This window comes from Danio rerio, chromosome 7, assembly GCF_052040795.2.
Source record: "Danio rerio strain M-AB ecotype USA chromosome 7, GRCz13ab, whole genome shotgun sequence".
Classification (NCBI taxonomy): domain Eukaryota; kingdom Metazoa; phylum Chordata; class Actinopteri; order Cypriniformes; family Danionidae; genus Danio; species Danio rerio.
This window is the reverse complement of record NC_141027.1, coordinates 10,618,865-10,640,636: the sequence shown is the minus strand read 5'-3', so window position 1 is coordinate 10,640,636 and position 21,772 is coordinate 10,618,865. Positions and strand designations below refer to the sequence as shown.

At 33.4% G+C, this 21,772-nt stretch overlaps 1 protein-coding gene across 2 annotated transcripts in view; it reads left to right on the top strand.

Moving 5' to 3' along the window:
• The first annotated feature begins 733 nt into the window (after positions 1-733).
• Positions 734-21,772, top strand: part of ctxnd1 (cortexin domain containing 1) — a 41,012-nt gene continuing 19,973 nt past the window's right edge. The window contains exons 1-2 of one of the 2 annotated variants that reach the window (XR_015495219.1): positions 734-1,520; positions 6,099-6,221. The gene's annotated coding sequence lies outside the window, so the exon portion shown is untranslated. Of the gene's footprint in view, positions 1,521-6,096; positions 6,222-21,772 lie in introns of those variants that run through there. The other variant, XM_087260585.1, reaches the window with a different exon arrangement.

Below are 21,772 nucleotides of genomic sequence, written 5' to 3'. Positions count from 1 at the left end.
ATGACTCCACCATAACAAAGGTGAGTCTTCATGACTCCACCATAACAAAGGTGAGTGTTCATGACTCCACCATAACAAAGGTGAGTGTTCATAACTCCACCATAACAAAGGTGAGTGTTCATGACTCCACCATAACAAAGGTGAGTCTTTATGACTCCACCATAACAAAGGTGAGTGTTCATGAATCCACCATAACAAAGGTGAGTGTTCATGACTCCATCATAACAAAGGTGACTCTTCATGACTCCACCATAAGAAAGGTGAATGTTCATGACTCCACCATAACAAAGGTGACTGTTCATGACTCCACCATAACAAAGGTGAGTGTTCATGACTCCACCATAAGAAAGGTGAGTGTTCATGACTCCACCATAACAAAGGTGAGTGTTCATGACTCCACCATAAGAAAGGTGAGTGTTCATGACTCCACCATAAGAAAGGTGAGTGTTCATGACTCCACCATAAGAAAGGTGAGTGTTCATGACTTCACCATAAGAAAGGTGAGTGTTCATGACTCCTCGCTGTTTTGATCCTTTAGGACCTACAAGACTTTCTGCAATAAATGGAATCCTGAATTCTGCTGTGTACAAAAATATCCTGAAGGATAATATTCGGCCATCTGTTAAAGACCTCAAGCTGAAGCAAACTTCTGCAGCAGGACAATGATCCAAAGGTTACCAGCAGGTCCGCTTTTGAATTGCTCAAGAAAAACAAAATGAAGACTTTGAGTGGCCTAGTCAAAGTCCTGACCTGAATACAAATGAGGTGCTGTGGCGTGACCCTAAATAGTATGGTAAATCCTTAAAAATACCTTTAATGTAGCTGAATTACAATAATTCTACAAAGATGAGTGGGCCAAAATTCCTTCACAGGGCTGTAAAAGACGATATTATGAAACTTAATTGCTTAATTGCAGTTATTGCTGTAAAGAGTGACCAAACCAATTTTCAGGTTTATAGGCAAACATGTTTTAACCCAAAGCTATGTAGTTTTGAATGTTTTTTCCCTTTAATAATGAAAACATTGGATAGCGCAGTGGCGCAGCAGGTAGTGCTGTCGCCTCACAGCAAGAAGGTCACTGGTTAAAGCCTCAGCTCAGTTGTCATTTCTGTGTGGAGTTTGCATGTTCTCAATAATTATGGTTTCAAAGCAGCTTTACAAAAGGTGCACATAATTGCATTACAATCATAATCAGAAAAATTAAGGTTATTATTTAACATAACTTTATTAGGCACTAACAACTTTAACTAATTAACTAGTAACTAATAGCTTTTAACAGTTCAAGTTATTAGCTATATGGTAAATAGGTGGTATCTATGTGCACATGTTCAGTGAACTCTTCTGTTTACGCTGTACACCATGAGGACGGGACTCAGTGAATGACAGTATATTTAAAGCCTCTCTCCGCGCTGCAGCAGCTCTTGTTATGGAGTGTGTTTATGGGACGCGATGACAGAGACAGCGCTCACCTGCACCGACAGCACTAAACACTGACAGAAACATCTAGAATGTGGGAGGAGGTGAGATGCCTCTGCTGCCTGTCTGCCTCTATTAGCATCAGCTACCACTTACTGTACTGATAAATGTGACTGATCATAACCTCACAGGCTTAATAAACTGTGACAGTCTAACTCTTATAGCCATCTTCTCCAAAGTAAATCAGATTTTTAGGCAATAATGTGTTTAAACGACTGTAATCTAATGATTTGCTATGAGGTTTTTAATGTCACCATTGATTTTTTTTATGGAATGCTTAGGCACTTGTCATAAATAATTGCTCAGTTCATATCTATTTTTTAAATTCATCCATCCACTTAATCTTTAATCATGCTAACTTTGCTCTCACTCAACAACATCTCTTTTCTGACTGGTGTTTACTGGCATGAGGGCATTGGATCAACCTGCCAATCATATTACAACCCCTAACCAGAAAAGTTGAGACAGTATGGAAAACGCAAATAAAAAAAGAAAGTATTGATTTCCACATTTACTTTAACTTGTATCGCATCCCTGCTGAAAAATCCAGCCTAAACCAGCCTAGGCTGGTTGGCTGGTTTTAGCTGGTCAACCAGGCTGGTTTAAGAGGGGTTTTGGCCATTTCCAGCCTGGTCTTAGCTGGTCAGGCTGGAAAATGACCAGCCAAATCCAGCTTAAACCAGCTTGACCAGCCTGGTTTAGGTTGGACGTAGCTGGTTTTGGCTGGACTACCAGCTTGGCTGGAAATGGCTGGAAACCAGCCTGGAAGTGGCCAAAACCTCTCTAAAACCAGCTTGGTTAACCAGCTAAAACCAGCCAACCAGCCTGAGCTGGTTTAAGCTGGATTTTTCAGCAGGGATGGTTGACAATATAAATATTTCATGTTTTGTCTGGTCAACCTCATTTCAGTTGTACGTTTACATCCTTTTCTGTCATTCAGACCTGCAACACAGTACAAAAAAAGTTGGGTCAGGAGCAGTTTAGAACTGGACGCACGAATAATGATGTGATTTGAAACAGGTGATGTCAACAGGTAATGGTAACTATGATTTAGTACAAAAGCAGCATACAAGAAAGGTTTAGTCCTTTAGGAGCAAAGATGGGCCGAATACATAGATATTTACATTACATGTCGCCTACCCTGTTGTTGTCTATTGGAGTGAATGCGTCAGTAGAGCTGTCATTTTAGTACAGGTTAGTGTACTACTCCTTTGAAATGAATGCGGGACCAAGCTGCAGTGGAGAACTGTGGCCACCCAGAGCCGGAGATATACACATGTATCTATGACCGTGAGTTTGCTCGGTGGTCAGTATGCAAATATATATATTTTTTAATTCAATAATCTCTCAGGCAGCACTGCTTCAAGAATCATCCTTCATCTAGAAGTGATATCACCACACGGGCTCAGGACTACTTTGGAAAACGTTTGTCAAGTACCACACTACATAGTTATATCCAGAAATGCCAGTTATATCTGACCTGTGCCAAAATGCAGCCCTATGTTAACAGTGTTCAGAAGCGCTGTTGACTTCTCTGGGCTTTGAGGCATCTGGGATGGATTATCACAGTAGAAACATGTATTGTGGTCAGATGAATCAGTATTTTTGGGGGAAATGAATGACGTGTGCTCGTGACTAAAGAAGAAAAGGATCATCTTGACTGTCACCAGCAACAAGTCTAAAAGCCAGGGTCTGTCATGGTATGGGGTTGAGTCAGTGCCCTTGGCAAAGGTAACTTGAACTTCTGTGATGCAACACTGATGCTAAAAAGTACATTAAGATTAAGTAGATTTAGGAGCACAATATGCTGCCTTAATTTCCAGGGACACCCATGCATATTTCAACAAGATAATGCAAAGCCACATTCTGCACACATTACAAAGTTCTGGCTGCAGAGGAAGAGGATACGGGTACTTGACTGGCCTGTTTGCAATCCTGACTTGTCTCCAATAGAGAATGTGTGGTGCATTTTGACGTGCAAACTGCGACAATGAGAACCCTGTACTGTTGCCCACCTTAAGACTTGTTTGCAGGAAGAATTGGACAAAATGACAACTGAAACACTTCATCATTTGGTTTCTTCAGTCTCTTAGGCTGTACTCACACTAGGTACAGTTGCCTCGAACCGGGCCAAAGCACGCTTGTCCCCCCTCCCGTCTCCCATGACGGCTCGCACTCACACCACAAATGGGCCTCGGCACGCTTACGTCATCGCTGCTGCGCTGTTCAGTGAGAAGCGTTCTCTCACTCAGCAGCACAGTGGAGATTTCTCTAGTTTTATCGTTTCAGTCGTTTGATAAGCAGTGACACGCAGTCAAATATTTCGCCAAACAGTCCTTAGGGATGCGGGGACACGCAGTCAGATATTTCGTCGAACAGATCCGCCACTTTTGACGCTCATAAACAGTCATAAAGCCCTCGGGCTGCAGGAATGAGGAGGTCTGTTGAAGCCGTGCAGCTGTCGTGCTGTGAGGAGTTTGCGTCTTTAATAAACTACGGCAGTTTGCGTTCACTGAACAGTAAGATTGATTAATAAATCCATATGAAACAGTCACACACAAGCGTACCGCGCCAAAGCCCAAGTGAACCGCGCTCAGGCACACCTCTTCCAACCGGGCCAGGGCCGGCCAAGTGAACCCGTGCTTCAGCCTGATTCAGCGCACTCACACTTCTCAAACGATCCGGGAAACGGGCCTGGGCACAGTACGGATGGCATAGTGTGAGTAGGCCCTCAATGTATTTTAAGTGTTTTGCAAAGAAATGCTAATATTACAAAGTGCTAAATGCTTTATTGTTCAAACTTTTTTTAAATGTGTTGCAAGTATACATGTGTATTTAAAAAATAAATAAATAAATAAAATCACGAGGAACACATTGAATCATGTTTGTTGTATATTGTGTGCAATGAAATATAAGTCAAAGCAAATTTAGGAATCACTCTTTTTTTTTGCGTTTTCCATACGGTCTCAACATTTTTTTATTTGGGGTTATAGATATGCATCTATGCATCTACATGCAGGAGGAACTACTAAAGTTGGTGTTTTACTTTTTTTCTGATGATGTTGAAGTGACATAGTCCGAGAGACAGATAAATATACAGACAGACAAATATACAGACAGACAGACAGACATATAGAAAGACAGACAGATAGAGAGACAGACAAGAAGATAGATAGAAAGATAGATAAATAGACAGATGGACAAATAGATAAAAAGACAGATATGCATGCATACAGACAGATAGACAGACAGACAGACAAAAAATAGACAGAGACAGATAAATAAACAGACATACAAATAAATAGATAGACATATATAAATGGACAGACAGACAAATAATCATTCAGGCAGACAGACAGACAGACAGACAGGTAAATAGACATAAAGATAGACAAATAAACAGACAGACAAATAGACAGACAGACAGACAGACAGACAGACAGACAGATAGATAGATAGATAGATAGATAGATAGATAGATAGATAGATAGATAGATAGATAGATAGATAGATAGATAGACAAATAAATAGACAGACAAACAGACAGAAAAATAAATAGACTGACGGAAAAATTGCTAGAGGGAAAGATAAACAGACAGAGACAGACAGACAGGTAAATAGACATAAAGATAGACAAATAAACAGACAGACAAATAGACAGACAGACAGATAGACAGACATATAGACAGACAGACAGACAGACAGATAGACAGATAGATAGATAGATAGATAGATAGATAGATAGATAGATAGACAGACAGACAGACAGACAGACAGACAGACAGACAGACAGACAGACAGACAGACAGATGATAGATAGATAGAAAGATAGATAGATAGATAGATAGATAGATAGATAGACAGACAGACAGACAGACAGACAGACAGACAGACAAATAAATAGACAGACAAACAGACAGAAAGATAAATAGACTGACGGAAAAATTGCTAGAGGGAAAGATAAACAGACAGAGACAGACAGACAAACAAATAGACATGCCTACATACAGACAAACAGATAAACTTACAGACAGACATATAGATAGACAGACATATAGAAAGACAGACAGACAGACAGACAGACAGACAGACAGACAGACAGACAGACAGACAGACAGACAGACAGACAGACAGATAGATAGATAGATAGATAGATAGATAGATAGATAGATAGATAGATAGATAGATAGATAGACATGCATACAGAAAGACAGATGAATATAGAGATAGATAGATGAATAGACAAACAGACAAATAGACATATATACAGATACATAGACAGACAAACAGACAAATAGACATATATACAGATACATAGACAGACAAACAGACAAATAGACATATATACAGATACATAGACAGACAAACAGACAGACATATACAGAGATAAATAAACAGACAGAAAAATAGACAGATGTAAATTTAGAGACAGATAGACATGTAGATAGATAGATAGATAAACAAAGATACATCGACAGACAAATGAATAAACAAAATCTCATTTGATTTGATCACAATCAGAACATTCCTTGAGTGCCTCTACAGTACAGTGTAAATCCCTCGCTATCATTTCCAAACACTTGAGCTCTCTCTCTCTCTCTCTCTCTCTCTCTCTCCCTCAGTTGAGAAGCATTGCAGTAATAGTGAGCTGCAGCAGCAGATCCTCCTCCAGTGTGTCAGTGTCCGCCGCGCCGCAGCATGAAACTCTTCCTCCACACTTTCTGCTGTACGGGATGTAAGTTCAGGTAGGACCGTCTGTCTGTTTTCCTCCTGCTGTCACGTTTTTTCTCTCTCTAAGCCCTGCCAGACACCCGAATGGAAAGCCCGGTCACACTGCCTCTAATCAATCCTAGAGAATTGTTGCATGTTTGATTGATAGAGACTCAGTTTGAGCACTTTAATGACGTCGAGGAGGGTCAGATTCATCTTCTGAGTTGTCTAAAGAACGCATAAAGTTTTCGCAATTAGGGATGGAGAGTCTCAGTGTGATTTAGTCTGTTAATAGTACAAATGTTGCACTTTAGTTTTCTTGAAGCAGAGTTTAAAATAGTACGTATTGTCACATGTGCTCTACATGTATTATAGTCAGCAGAATGAAACAGTAAACAGTCCTTATTTGTTTGAAAATCAGTTATCAGCTTGTTCATTTAGAAATGAATGCTGTTTTAAAGGGCGGCACAGTGGCTCGGTGGTTAGCACTGTCGCCTCACAGCAAGAAGGTTGCTGGTTTGAGTCCCGGCTGGGCCAGTTGGCGTTTCTGTGTGGAGTTTGCATGTTCTCTCCATGTTGGCGTGGTTTTCTTCTGGGTGCTCCGGTTTCCCCCACAGTCCAAACACTTGCGCTTTAGGTGAAATGAATAAACTAAATTTGCATGTGTGTGAATGTGAGAGTGTGTGGGTGTTTCCCAGTACTGGGTTGCAGCTGAAAGGGCATTCCCTGTGTAAAACGTAAATATGCTGGATAAGTTGGTGGTTTATTCAGCGGTGGCGATCCCTGATGAATAAAGGGACTAAGCTAAAGGAAAATGACTGAATGCTGTTTAATAATATATTTCTTGAAAACCTGTTTGAAATCAATCATTATTTTAACAGGCAGCTAAATTTACTGTAAATAACTGTTATAATTAATATTTTGCTAAAATTGGGTATTTAATATATCCAATTAAAGTGATTTTTTCTTTTTTAAACATTTCTCAAATGATGTTTAACAGAGCAAGGAATTTTTCACAGTATTTAATTTAATATGTTTTTTATTGACTATAACTAAAAATAATAATTCCTTACATTTATATAGCGCTTTTCCTGGACACTCAAAGGGCTTTACACATTGGGGGGAATCTCCTCATCCACCACCAGTGTGCCTCCTGGATAATGCGACGGCAGATATATTGCGCCAGACCGCACACTGCAGTGGTAGAGAGGAGACAGAGTAATGAAGCCATGATATGAGGATGGTTAGAAAGCCATCATGAACAGAGGCCAGTGGGTAAATTTGGCTTCGATGCCCGGGTTAAACCCCTAATATTTTTAGAAGGAAATCCTGGGATTTTTAACAACCACAGAAAGTCAGAACCTTGGTTTAACATCTCATCTGAAAGACGGCGCTCACTGAGCAGCATGTAGCTCCCTTCACTATACTGGGGAGTTATGACCCACACAGACCACAGATTGAGCGCCCCCTGCTGGCCTCTCTAACACCACTTCTGGCAAGCAACCTAGCTTTCCCATGTGGTCTCCCATCTACTGTAGGTACTGACCAGGCTCAGTCCTGCTTAGCTTCAGTGGGCCACCATGTGAGAGTAGCAGAGAGCTATCTGCCGCAACTGAAATGTAATAGAATGTATAAGTGTATTGTAGTCAGTCAGATTTCTTTAGTTAAACTTAATAAATTAATTATTGTAAACATAAAAATTAAGGATGGAGAGCCTTAGTGTGATGCTTTAGTCTGTTAATAGTGAAAAACCTTGAGTTTTCTTGAAGCAAAGACAGAATTCAAAATAATAGTTGTATATTTTAGTTAGCCAGATTTGTTTAGTTTAACTTGGAGTGAAATTATTAAGATTAACTAATTAGTAAAGACAGGACAAATATGACAAAAAAAAAAAAAAAAAAAAAACTAAATGATTAAAACCTGAAATAAAACCAAAATTAAAACAAAACATAATTAAATAAAATTGAAAATTAATTTTAAAAGACTGTAAAATATTAAATTAAGTATGTAGTACTGAAATTTTAGCTAAATATTAATTTTAACCTTATAGTAAATTTGAACATCTGTAAAATAATCATTTATTTCAAACAGGTTTTCAAGAAATATAATATTAAACAGCATTCATTTCTAAACTAAAAATATAATAACTGATTTTCAAAAAAATGATGATATCAACCCCAAAATATTGACTTTCTCTAAACACATTTTACAATTAATTTTTTTTCTTTTTTTTTTTTTGCTTTTCAACAAATTATATATATATTTAGATTAGTTTTTATTTCAGGATTTCGTCATTTAGTTTTGTGTATTGGCATTTTTTTGTAATATATTTTAAATGAATTATTTTTAGTAAGCATATATATATGTATATATATATATATATATATATATATATATATATATATATATATATATATATATACACACACACACACATATATATGCACATATTATATATATATATATATATATATATATATATATATATATATATATATATATATATATATATATATATATATATATATATATATATATGCACACACACACACACACTTTGCTTTTAGAACCGCCATAATCCTTTGTGAGTTTTTGGTCCTTATTGACATGATAGCATCATGCAGTTGCTGCAGATTTGTCGGCTCTTCTGTTCCACCACACCCCAAAGGTGCTCTATTGGATTGAGATCTGTTGACTGTGGAGGCCATTTGAGTACAGTGAACTCATTGTCATGTTTAAGAAGCCAGTCTGAGATGATTCACACTTTATGACATGGTGCGTTATCTTGCTGGGAGTAGTCATCAGAAGATTCACTGTGGTCATAAAGGGATGGACATGGTCAGCAACAATACTAAGGTAGGCTGTTGCTCAATTGGTACTACTAAGGCCAAAGTGTGCCAAGAAAATATCCCCCACACCATTACACCACCACTAGCAGCCTGAAACGTTAATACAAGGATGGATCCATGTTGATGCCAAATTCTGACCCTACCATTGAATGTTGCAGTAGAAATGGAGACTCATCAGACCAGGCGATGTTTTTTTTTAATCTACTATTGTGCAGTTTTGGTGAGCCTGTGTGAATCATAGCCTCAGTTTCCTGTTCTTAGCTGACAGGAGTGCCACCCAGTGTGGTCTTCTGCTGCTGTAGCCCATCCGCTTCAAGGTTGGACATGTTGTGTGTTCAGAGATGCTCTTCTGCATACCTCAGTTGTAACGTGTGCTTATTTAAGTTACCGTTGCCTTTCTATCAGCTCGAACCAGTCTGGCCATTTTCCTCTGACCTCTATCATCAACAAGGCATTTGCATATATATTTAAATTGTACACAAGTTATTTTGAAGTAAACAATTCCTGATCAATTGCTTCCAACTACCTTTCATGAAAGATGTAATACATAAAAATAAAGTTATATCATGCCATATTCTGTTCCGTTCGTATTCCGTTTTCATAAAATTGCATTATAACAATTTAAATAGCCCATAATCTCCAATTGTACCCACTGGGCAATGCAGAAAGCATTAAAATAACTTAGAGACTTGTGATGTTGCGCAGTATATATACATATATATATATATATATATATATATATATATATATATATATATATATATATATATATATATATATATATATATATATATATATATATATATATATATATATATATATATATATATATATTTATATATATATATATATAGATATATAGATATAGATATATATATACTGAAAACAATGTTGCTCCACAGAGAAAGTGTGTTGATGGTGCCAGACCATATTAAAGATGAAAAACGACACTGGCAAACACACTTCATCCACTTGTGCTTGGAATCATGACAAATATGATTTATTAAACCGTAGCTTAATCATTTTTACCTTCACTCTTTCCCCTGCGGATCAAATCGTGGATCATTTCAGCTCCCGCCTTCATGTTTTTTTTTTTTCTTCTTATGCGTGTGTGAATAATCTTTAAATCAGCTCCTGTTCTTCGTCTTCTAAATAAAAGCTTAGTTAAACCTGCAGAAGAGAGAAAAACCATCATAGTCAGCGAAGTTTAGCGTTGATGATAAAATGTAAATTGAGTTTTAAACTGTCCGGCGAGGGCCTGCAGGTTTATTGGGGTGGATGGAGGTCATGCTGGAAAATTAATGCCTGGAAATATTTTCTGGGCACCAAGATATGAACTATAGAGAGACTTGAGGAAACGAGGGAGGAGAAAATGAGAGCGGTAGACAGAAAGGGTTTGTTTAAATGACCTTAAAGTCAATAATATCGAGAGAGCTATTAGCGTTCTCATTCATCTCTGTGATAAATGAAAATCACAGGTTATTTTTAGCTTTTCAAAAGCCTTTAAAACTAAATCATACACTGGAAAAAAAGATTAACTTAACTTGGTTAAAAAAGTGGATAAAAACCTTGCTTTTAAAACAATTTGTTGACTTCACGTAAAGTGAGTAAACCCATTGTCTAGAAAAAGGAAATTAACTGCGTGCTTAATTACAAAAATTAAGTTAGGTCAACTTTATTCATTCAGCTTAGTCCCTTGATTATCAGGAGTTGCCACAGCTGAATGAACCGCCAACTATTATGGCATATGTTTTACGCAGTAGGTGCCCTTCCAGCCACAACCGAGCACTGGGAAACGTTCTCACACACACTTATACATATATATACATATATACTTATACATATATATTATACACTATATATATATATATATATATATATATATATATATATATATATATATATATATATATATATATATACATATATATATATTAGTGCTGGGCATCAAAATAAAAGTTTCTTGTGGCATAATTTGTGTTTGCTGTGTACTCGCCCCTAAAACCAACCGTCATTAGGAGTTAAGCAAATCATACTAAATTGTAAGAATGAAATCGTACACAATCATACGAATTTACCACTAAATCAAAAAATTACGAATTGCCGTGAGATTGTGTTAAAAACATCCACATGCACTTATTCATACACTACAGCTAATTTAGTTCATCCAATTCGCTTATAGCGCATGTCTTTGGACTGTGAGGGAAACCAGAGCACTCAGAGGAATCCCATGCCAACATGAGGAGAACATGCAAACTCCACACAGATATGCCAACTGGCTCAGCCGGGATCTCAAACTAAAGACCATTTTGTTGTGATGTTATTTTAAATAAATTCAACTAATCACTTTAAAAATCAACAGGTTAACTTTCTTTATTTTAAATAAAGTCAACTAAGCACTTTAAAAGCAGCAGGTTTACTCACTTTTTTAAAGTAAAGTCAACTAATCGCTTTAAAATCAACAGGTTTACTTACTTTTTTAAGTAAAGTCAACTAAGCACTTTAAAAGCAGCAGGTTTACTCACTTTTTTAAAGTAAAGTCAACTAATCGCTTTAAAATCAACAGGTTTACTTACTTTTTTAAGTAAAGTCAACTAACCACTTTAAAGCCAACAGGTTTACTCACTTCATTAAATCAACTAATCGCTTTAAAATCAGCAGGTTTACTTACTTTTTTAAAGTAAAGTCAACTAACCACTTTAAAATCAACAGGTTTACTCACTTCATTAAATCAACTAATCGCTTTAAAATCAGCAGGTTTACTCACTTTATTAAGTCAACTAATCGCTTTAAAAGCAACAGGTTTACTCACTTTATTAAGTAAAGTCAACTAATCGCTTTAAAAGCAACAGGTTTACTCACTTTATTAAGTAAAGTCAACTAATCGCTTTAAAAACAACAGGTTTACTCACTTTATTAAGTAAAGTCAACTAATCGCTTTAAAAGCAACAGGTTTACTCACTTTATTAAGTAAAGTCAACTAATCGCTTTAAAAGCGACAGGTTTACTCACTTTATTTTAAGTAAAGTCAACTAATCGCTTTAAAATCAACAGGTTTACTCACTTTATTAAGTAAAGTCAACTAATCGCTTTAAAATCAACAGGTTTACTCACTTTATTAAGTAAAGTCAACTAATCGCTTTAAAATCAACAGGTTTACTCACTTTATTAAATAAAGTCAACTAAACGCTTTAAAATCAACAGGTTTACTCACTTTATTAAGTAAAGTCAACTAATCGCTTTAAAAGCAACAGGTTTACTCACTTTATTAAGTAAAGTCAACTAATCGCTTTAAAAGCAACAGGTTTACTCACTTTATTAAGTCAACTAATCGCTTTAAAAGCAGCAGGTTTACTCACTTTATTAAGTAAAGTCAACTAATCGCTTTAAAAGCAACAGGTTTACTCACTTTATTAAGTCAACTAATCGCTTTAAAATCAACAGGTTTACTCACTTTATTAAGTAAAGTCAACTAATCGCTTTAAAAACAACAGGTTTACTCACTTTATTAAGTAAAGTCAACTAATCGCTTTAAAATCAACAGGTTTACTCACTTTATTAAGTAAAGTCAACTAATCGCTTTAAAAGCAACAGGTTTACTCACTTTATTAAGTAAAGTCAACTAATCGCTTTAAAAACAACAGGTTTACTCACTTTATTAAGTAAAGTCAACTAATCGCTTTAAAAGCAACAGGTTTACTCACTTTATTAAGTAAAGTCAACTAATCGCTTTAAAAGCAACAGGTTTACTCACTTTATTAAGTAAAGTCAACTAATCGCTTTAAAAGCAACAGGTTTACTCACTTTATTAAGTAAAGCCAACTAATCGCTTTAAAAGCAACAGGTTTACTCACTTTATTTTAAGTAAAGTCAACTAATCGCTTTAAAATCAACAGGTTTACTCACTTTATTAAGTCAACTAATCGCTTTAAAATCAACAGGTTTACTCACTTTATTAAGTAAAGTCAACTAATCGCTTTAAAATCAACAGGTTTACTCACTTTATTAAGTAAAGTCAACTAATCACTTTAAAATCAACAGGTTTACTCCCTTTATTAAGTAAAGTCAACTAAACGCTTTAAAATCAACAGGTTTACTCACTTTATTAAGTAAAGTCAACTAATCGCTTTAAAATCAACAGGTTTACTCACTTTATTAAGTAAAGTCAACTAATCGCTTTAAAATCAGCAGGTTTACTCACTTTATTAAGTAAAGTCAACTAATCGCTTTAAAATCAACAGGTTTACTCACTTTATTAAGTAAAGTCAACTAATCGCTTTAAAATCAACAGGTTTACTCACTTTATTAAGTAAAGTCAACTAATCGCTTTAAAAGCAACAGGTTTACTCACTTTATTTTAAGTAAAGTCAACTAATCGCTTTAAAATCAACAGGTTTACTCACTTTATTAAGTAAAGTCAACTAATCGCTTTAAAATCAGCAGGTTTACTCACTTTATTAAGTAAAGTCAACTAATCGCTTTAAAATCAACAGGTTTACTTACTTTATTAAGTAAAGTCAACTAATCGCTTTAAAATCAACAGGTTTACTCACTTTATTAAGTAAAGTCAACTAATCGCTTTAAAATCAGCAGGTTTACTCACTTTATTAAGTAAAGTCAACTAATCGCTTTAAAAGCAACAGGTTTACTCACACTATTAAGTAAAGTCAACTAATCGCTTTAAAAGCAACAGGTTTACTCACTTTATTAAGTAAAGTCAACTAATCGCTTTAAAAACAACAGGTTTACTCACTTTATTAAGTAAAGTCAACTAATCGCTTTAAAATCAACAGGTTTACTCACTTTATTAAGTAAAGTCAACTAATCGCTTTAAAATCAACAGGTTTACTCACTTTATTAAGTAAAGTCAACTAATCGCTTTAAAATCAACAGGTTTACTCACTTTATTAAGTAAAGTCAACTAATCGCTTTAAAATCAACAGGTTTACTCACTTTATTAAGTCAACTAATCGCTTTAAAAGCAGCAGGTTTACTCACTTTATTTTAAGTAAAGTCAACTAATCGCTTTAAAAGCAGCAGGTTTACTCACTTTATTAAAAATAAAACAGAAACAGATGCAAATCAATATTATAATACAGTATAGCACTAAAATAACCCTGCTGTATGTGCTTTAAGAGCATTCCCAAGTAGTCTCAACTCTTTCAGCTTGTTAAACAATAACCTTAAAACATGCACAGACACAAACAAAAACACATTATGCAAAATACGACCTCAAACACACTCACTACTCAAGCGTGACTCCATCTGAACTCTTCACCAGCAGAATCCAAACACACTTCACTATCAATACACGTCCATGACTAAACTTCAGCATATATCTAAAACCAAATATGTAGGTTCATTTCTGAGGTTAAATGTCATGTTTGGTTAGCTTTTATAGACTTTCATCAGTCTTTGAGTGTTAGGAAGATTCAAGTTGTCACTTTGAAAGTCTCTGTCGATATTAAAAATCACTGCTGGCCGACTCTCTCTTGTGGATTGATTGTAGGAGTTAGCAAGCGCTGTGACAGCTAATTACCTGAAGCAGCTTTCAGGCATTTCAATGGTGGTGATGTTTCTTTTAGCTATACTACAAGCTTCTGATTACAGTGGCTTAAAGCGATAGCCCAAAATGAAAACTGTAATCATTATTGAGTCTACTGTTGCATGTCCAACACTTTTAAGGCTTCGGTATATATATATATTATGTTATATATATATAACACACTTATTGAACACGTTACATGCAAACTCCACACAGAAATGCCAAATGACCCACCCGAGACTCGAATCAGCGACCTTCTTGCTGCAAGGTGATAGTGCTAACCACTGTGCCGCCAAGCTAAAAAGCAGTAAATCCAATTAAAAAACTATTAAAATGACAAATGCACAATATGTTGCTCTCAAATGGTATAAATGTATTATAATTATCATTTCTTTTGTTTCGTATGCAGTTAGGAGCAACTAGACTGTAACATGATGATGTCAAAAATATTAACCAAACTCAAAGGCTTAGTGGTGTTAAAAACTCTCCTACTGTGTTCTCCAGGAAATAAACAAATAAGAGCATATGGGTGTGGAAGAGCACGAGGATGCAGATCTTTAGAGAGATTGTGAAGCAGAAACTGGCGGGAATAGAGCGATAGAAGAGATTGACCGTAATAAAGAGAAAACAGGAGGCTGAAAGTGTGAAGTGTGAGAGGCATAAAGACACAATTGATCCCTGGAGTTCAATGCAAACGCACTGACAAGCAGAGCTGTAATGGAGGATGTGTTCTTCAGTGTGAGAGCTCTCTAATCACTGTCCCAAAGCTCAGCAGCGTACAGGTCTGCTAGAGAAACTGTGCGAGTGTTTCATTTAGTTTTTTTGGACTATGTTTTAAATGAAATTAATTTTGTTTAGTTTTTTTAAATTATATTTTAATTAAATGAAATGAAATGTAATTTTGCTGTAACTGTTTTCAGTATATTTTAAGTAAATTAAATTTTGTTTTGTTATTTAATTTAATTTGGTTTTATTAATTTGATTTGTTTTTATTAAGCTTTAATGTTTTTAAATAAATTATGTTTACATTTTTATTTCATTAAATTTAATTAGTTTTTTATTTAACTTAATTTAGTTTAGTTTTTATTTAATTTAATTTAACTTAGTCTAGTTATTATTTAATTTAATTTTGTTTTAAATTCATTTAATTAATTTAGAAATTTTATTTAACATAATTTTATATTTAATTTAATTTAATTTTAGTTTTAAAATAATTTAATAACATTTTTACTTTATTTAGTTTAGTTATTTTATTAATTTAGTTTTAAAATTTTCATTTTTTAATTAAATTAAATTTAGTTTAATTTAATATATATTTTGTATTAATTTAAATATAAAAATTTAATTTCATTTTTTATTTAATTGTATTTAATTTAGTTTCGTTTTAAATTTAATTTTGTTTTAATTTAATACAATTTTGTTTTCTTTAATTTAAATGTAATTGTTTTATATTATATTTTCATTTAATTTATATTTGTTTTTATTTAACTTAGTTTTGTTTTCAATTTTATTATATTTAATTTAATTCTGTTATTTAATTTATTTTATTTCAATTTAATTTTTTAAATTATAATTCAAATTAACTTAGTTTAGTTTTTTATTTAAGTAAATTGTTTAATTTAATTTAGTTTTTTTATTCAATTTTGTTTTTATTTAATAACATTTTTATTTATTTAATTAAGTTTTTAATTTAATTAAATTTTGTTTTAATTTAATTTATTTGTTTTTATTATATTTTAATTTAGTTACTTTTTATTTAATTTTGTTTTAATTAAATAGTTTTTATTGTAATTTCATTTAATTTAGATTTGTTTTTATTTAATTTAATTTTGTTTTAATTTAATTTATTTGTTTTTACTATATCTTTATTTAATATTTTGAATTTTGATTTTGTTTTATTTGTTTTATTATATTTTAATTTATTTTAATTTAGTTTTTTATTTAATTTAATTTTGTTTTAGTTTAATAAAACAAACATTTAACATTAACAGTAATATTTTTAAATTTAATTTTAATTTTATTTTTTTTTTCTAATTTCTACTAGCTTTCAGTACAGTTTCCTCTTCACACCGTTGTGTGTCTGTGTGTGTGTGCTGCAGGACTGGCCTAAACAGATGCACTTTCTGACAGATGGCCGTCATTACAGCTGGGAATTGAGAATCGGTCGCATTTGTTACAAAACACTGGAAGCCAATGATTTCCAGGACTTTCCAGTTTGATTAACAGTCTCTGAACGTCTGTTTTCTGCAGCCGAAACGCACAAACACTTTGGCAAACAAATCATTTTGCTGGTGAATGATTGAATGCTCGAGTCGTCCAAAATAAAATACATTACAGGCTAATAGTTACTGAAAGTTTGTGAGAAAAGAACAGAGATTAAAAAAAGAAATGTATGTTAAAGATTTTAAAAATGTATTTAAAAATAATAATTACAAAAACAATGATATACTTATTTAAAGAAATTATATTAAACATAGAAAATTCTTATTATATATAAAATTATATTTACTTACATTATTATATATTAGTACAGTAAGAAATAAAAAGAAATCACTTTCTGACAGATGGCCGTCATTACAGCTGGGAATTGAGAATCGGTCGCATTTGTTACAAAACACTGGAAGCCAATGATTGAATGGTAATCTTTGAAACAAGACATATTTAGTTGGTAAGCAATGCTGTGGGAGATATTAATTTTTCATATGAATATATTTTGTCCTACTGCATAGATCTTTGTCTTTAAAGTTTTAAGAAGAAAAATAATAAATATTAATAAATAATTCACCAGCGCAGCAAGGAAAAATACACTGACATTCAGGATTTAATCTATAAAAACAAGTCTTAATATTTTATTTAGTGTGGTTGCTCAAATCAGTTGATCTTATATTACTGGGTATAAATTAAAAATAACAATAAATGAATAAATGAATGAATGAATAAATAAATAAATAAATAAATAAATAAATAAATAAATAAACTAACTAACTAACTAACTAACTAACTAACTAACTAACTAACTAACTAACTAACAAACTAATTAATTAATTAATTAATACAAATATTTATATTAATTATGTATACATTTTGGGTTTCAAGTAAATGAATAAATGCATGAATGAATTTAGGAATGAATAAAACTTTAATTATAAAAACATTCAAAATCAATACAATTTGGTTTTTAAGTGAATGAATGGTTAAATGATAATTAGGAATACAATCAAAATCAATACATTTTGGGTTTTGAGTAAATGATTAAATGAATGAATTCATTAAGTAATTAATTAATGAAAATGTTAAATAAATTTGGGATATTCTTTGAAAGATTGAATTAACAAAACTTTAGTTATGAATGCATTCAAAATCAATCAATTTAGGATTTGATTTGAATAAACGAATGAATGAATGAAGAATTAAAATAAATTTGGGGTTTTATTTAAATGGATGCATAAATAAAATATTAATTATTAATACATTTAAAATCAATAACTTATGGACTAAGTGAATGAAAGAATGAGTTAACAAAAAATGTTAATTATGAATGCATGCAAAATCAATTCATTTATGACTTCATTAGAATGAATGAATGAATGAAAATGTTGAATTAAATTTGGGGTTTTATTTATATGAATGCATGAATAGAATATTGATTATGAATACAGTCAAAATCATATATATCTTTTTAAATTTTTATTTAATGTTTAAAATGCAAATCCAATTAGATTTACTTTATTTGGTAAATAAAGCAAGTTTGTCATATATCTAATAAAAGACAGAAAATAATACTGTACAAATTGTACTTAAATCAGATGAACATTTTCACATTAGTCAATCATATTACCGAAATTAATAAAAAAAAACTGGATAAATATAGATTTACACACATTTACTCAAGTAAATAAACAGAATTATTTATGGGCTAAAAATCTGCGGAAATCTGCGTGCGTAGATTCCGGGTGGGCCTACATATTGGGTTTTTAGTAAATGGATGAATAAATGAATGAATGATGGAATGAATGATGGAATGAATGAATGAATGAATGAATGAATGAATGAATGAATGAATGAATGAATGAAAATATTTGTATGAATTAAGAATGAATTCAAAATCAACAAATATTGGGTTTTGAGTAAATGAATGAATAACTGATGGAACGAGTGATTGAATGAATGAATGAATGATGGAATGAATGATGGAATGAATGATGGAATGAATGAATGAATGAATGAATGAATGAATGAATGAATGAATGAATGAATGGGTGATTGAATGAATGAATGAATGAATGGATGAATAATGTAATAAATGATGGAATGAATGAATGAGTGATTGAATGAATGAATGAATGAATGAATGAATGAATGAAAATATTTGTATGAATTAAGAATGCATTCAAAATCAACACATATTAGGTTTTAAGTAAATGAATGATTAAATGATGGAATGATGAAACGAATGAATGGATGAAAATATTTGTATGAATTTAAAATGCATTCAAAAATCAACACAAATTGGGTTTTGAGTAAATGAATAAATAAATGAATGATGGAATGAATGAATGAATGAATAATGGAATAAATTGATGAATGAAAGAGTGAATGAATGAATGGATTAATAAATGAATGATGTAATGAATGAATGAATAAATGATGTAGTGAATGAATGAAGAAATGAATGAATGAATGAAAATATTTGTATGAATTTAGAATGCATTCAAAGGTTGCGACTGTAAGGGCATCCACTGTGTAAAATATATGCTGGATAAGTTGGCGGTTCATTCTGCTGTGGCGACCCCAGATTAAAAAAGAGACTAAGCTGAAAAGAAAATGAATGAATGAATGAAGAATGTATTCAAAATCAATGCATATTTTAAAACATATTTAATGTATTTTCTTTAAATTTTATAATTCATTTCTTAATCATTTAGCATATAGTCATTTATAGCAAACCTTCCTTGAAATAAGTAATCAACTGAAATAGAATGAAAGTGATTACATTGCTCACAGCCCCTGTCTTCTTGCTATGATGAATGATATTATTAGCCTGTAGCTTCCTCTTTCCAGACAACACATGACGGCTGATACAAAAGACAGTCTAAAGAGGTCCGACAATGTATTTTCCCCTCTAGTCACTCGGAAATAGAGTTGTTCTTTTGTCAGGCCTGAGTGGCACTGTAGTTTCTGCCTCAAACACACACGCACACGCACACGCACACGCACACGCACACACACACACACACACACACACACACACGATCTCACTATCTCCTATCCCAGCCTCTACAGCTTAACACCCTCAATGGCCCAGTCGTTAATCACAGTAAGCAATTATCAAAATACTAGAGTGCAAATGTCGCACACTATCAGAGCTTAAATGATAACGGCCGGGGTAAGAATTTATCTGCAGCGACAGTTTTTTACAGACCCTTTAATCACTGAAACATGTGGGCACTTTACCACTGACTCAATCAAAGCCAGAAACATTTCGGATGCAGGAAAAGACGGTCAGATAGCTGGACGCTTGTAATTCATCGAATATCCCAGGCCCGTAACCAGCCTGTTAAAAGGGGTAATTCTTTTTTTTTCCTCAAAAAGTGGATCTTATTGCAGTTATTCCAAGTTCAAATTTCGCAATTTACTGACATTTTAAACACTAATTTGTGCTGGATTAGCTTGTCAGATGGTGATCATTAACACACTTTTTAATACAAATGTGCATTTAAACTGTATGCTATTACAGTTTTCTATATAATGTAATGAGATAAAATTTCTAAATGCTAATTTATTATCACCCCCGCCTCCCCCCAAAAACTAATAAATCAATAAATATTAATAATAAATAAGAAAAGCCTTTGGGCGAGGCAGTGGCCCAGTAGGTAGTGCTTTCGGGAATGAATGTGCTGTGCAATCTTGCTCACAGCAAGAAGGTCACTGGGTCGCTGGTTCGAACCTCGGCTCAGTTGGTGTTTCTGTGTGGAGTTTGCATGTTCTCCCTGCCTTCGCTTGGGTTTCCTTCGTGTGGTCCGGTTTCCCCCACAGTCCAAAAACGGGTACAGGTGAATTGGGTTGGCTAAATTGTCCGTAGTGTATGAGTGTGTGTATGAATGTGTGTGTGCATGTTTCTCAGAGATGGGTTGTGGCTGGAAGGGCATCCACTGCGTAAAAACTTGCTGAAGTTGGCGGTTCATTCCGCTGTGGCGACCCCGGATTAATAAAGGGACTAAGCAGACAAGAAAATGAATGAATGAATGAATAAAAGCCTTCTTTTATTTGCTATTTTATTGGTTATTCCTCTTTAAGCCTTCTTTTGTTGGTTATTTTCGCAATTTATGATGGCATACTGTCAATAGGAAAAATTAGCTTATATAGCACCACCCCTATCCCCAACCCTCCCAACCCCCCCAACATGGCCTGTATACGGATCTGTATACAGTTGTAGTCAGAATTGTTAATATAATTTCTTTTACTAATATTTCCCAAATGATTTTTAACAGAGCCAGGAAATTTCCACAGTATTTAGTATTTACTAAAATATTTTTTTTCCTCTGGAAAAAGTTTATTTGTTCTATTTCAGCTAGAATAAAAGCAGTTTTAAGTTTTTATTTTTTTATTTTAAGGTCAATATTATTAACCCCCTTAAGCTATACATTTTTTGTCAACAGAAGTCTACAGAACAAACCATCGTTATACAATAACTTGCTTAATTACCCTAGTTAAGCCTTTAAATGTCACTTTAAGCAGTATAGAAGTATCTTGATAATAATCTTGATAAATATCTAGTATAATATTATTTACTGTCATCATGGCAAAATAAAATAAATCACTTATTAGACATGAGTTATTAAAACTATTATCTTCTCTCTGTTAAGCAGAAATTAGGGGGGGAAAATCTAATGATTCTGACTTCAACTCTGTATTAACACCAACCACTCTTTTTGTTCCTGTTCTTTATCCTCCCACTCTTCTTCATTAAACTCGTCCTGTTCTTCCTCTTGCTCCTCTTAAAATCCTCCTGCTTTTACACAAACTTCGCCTCCTCCTCAACCTCTTTCTCTCCAGCTACTCTTATGCTGCATCCCAGTTCGCATACTTACACTACGCCCTACAAGTATGTACCTTTTGTGAAGGAAAAGTATATATTTAAAATGTGTACCAGAAGAGTATGCAAGCTTTGGGATATACTACTTGTATTATG